Source organism: Hyalella azteca, unplaced genomic scaffold (assembly GCF_000764305.2).
Source record: "Hyalella azteca isolate HAZT.00-mixed unplaced genomic scaffold, Hazt_2.0.2 contig16469, whole genome shotgun sequence".
Classification (NCBI taxonomy): domain Eukaryota; kingdom Metazoa; phylum Arthropoda; class Malacostraca; order Amphipoda; family Hyalellidae; genus Hyalella; species Hyalella azteca.
Genome location: NW_025946291.1, coordinates 1 through 1,982, shown reverse-complemented (window position 1 = coordinate 1,982; position 1,982 = coordinate 1).

Genomic DNA, 1,982 nt, shown 5'->3' with positions numbered 1-1,982 from the left:
GTTATATGTCCTGTGGCCGTTTAGATAAACCGTTATAAACTATAAAAAAGTTTAGAGTTCTTAAGTCGGCCAATCACTGATGGTTTTTAAAGTTAAACCCACCATTCACAGACATAGAATAAACCGCTACGTTTACTTAGGTCGCTACGTTTACTTAGGTCGCTACGTTTACTTAGGTCGCTACGTTTACTTAGACCGCTACGTTTACTTGGGTCGCTACGTTTACTTAGGTCGCTAAGTTTACTTAGGTCGCTGCGTTACTTAGGCCGCTACGTTTATATACCTAGGACGCTACGTTTACCTAGGCCGCTACGTTTATATACCCAGGTCGCTACGTTTACTTAGGTCGTTACGTTTACTTAGGCAGCTACGTTTACTTAGGCTGCTACGTTTACTTAAGCCGCTACGTTTATATACTTAAGTCGCTACGTTTACTTAGCTCGCTACGTTTATATACTTAGGTCGCAACGTTTACTAAGGTCGCTACGTTTACTTAGGTCGCTACCTTTACTTAGGTCGCTACTTTTACTCAGGCCGCTACGCTTACTTCGGCTGCTACGTTCACTTAGGTCGCTACGTGTACAGAAGCAGGTTCTGATAGTACTGTCCCTGAACTATACTCGTCTGCAGTTGACCTGATGCATTCAACCAGTTTACCTTGCACAAGCTCGGCCGCCTGACATGCCGAGACGTGTAGGAGATCATGGCTGGACCAAGAGCGACCTTCTGACGTTTAATGGTCGAACACAATTCGACAAATGAATGCAACAGGATAAACATGGGGCATTGATGAATTTCTGAGTATTTCAACGGTGAATTTCTCAGTAATTCAACTGTGAATTTCTGAATAATTCGATGGTGGATTTATGAATAATTTAACGGCGAATTTCTGAATAATTAAACGGTGGATTTCTGAATAATTCAACGGTGAATTTCTGAATATTTAAACGGTGAATTTCTGAATAATTCAACTGTGGATTTCTGACTAATTCAACGGCAAATTTCTGAATGATTCTACGGTGGATTTTTGAATAATTCAATGGTGAATTTCTGAATAATTCAACGGTGAATTTCTGAATCATTCAACGGTTAATTTCTGAATAATTCAACGGCGAATTTCTTAATCATTCAACGGTGAATTTCTGAATAATTCAACGGTGAATTTCTCAGTAATTCAACTGTAAATTTCTTAATAATTCAATGGTGGATTTCTGAATAATTCGACGATGAATTTCTGAATAATTCAAAGGCAAATTTCTGAATAATTCAACGGTGAATTTCAGAATAATTCAACGGTGAATTTCTGAATAATTCAACGGTGAATTCCTGATTAATTCAGCGGTAAATTTATGAATAATTCAACGGTGAATTTCTGAATAATTCAACGGTAAACATCTAAATAAATTAACGGTGAATTTCTGAATAATTCAACGGTAAATTTATGAATAATTCAACGGTGAATTTCTGAATAATTCAACGGTGAATTTCTGATTAATTCAGCGGTAAATTTATGAATAATTCAACGGTCAATTTCTGAATTATTCAACGATAAATTTCTGAATAATTTAACAGTGAATTTCTGAATAATTCAACGGTGAATTTCTCAATAATTCAACGGTGCATTTTTCAATAATTCAACTGTAAATTTCTAAATAGTGCGGGCATACGTCGGAAAAATGGATTATAGTATATATGTTATTAATGCAATATATATAATATTGTACTATTAAATAAAATTGTATTTGGTAGTTTGGTAGAATGCGTACTCAGTGTATCTTAGGGAGCATGAAGGGGTGATTGTCTGAGTAAATGTTGTGGAAAATAATATGGTAATATGTATATGGTATGAATATGAATAAATAATATGGTAAATAATAATAATATGGAAAAAGGGTTTTCGGAAGTGTAGTGCATTGTAGTCTTCGCGTTTATAATTGTTAGTGAGATCAGGGTTCAAGCACAGCGTGGACTATACTTTGATA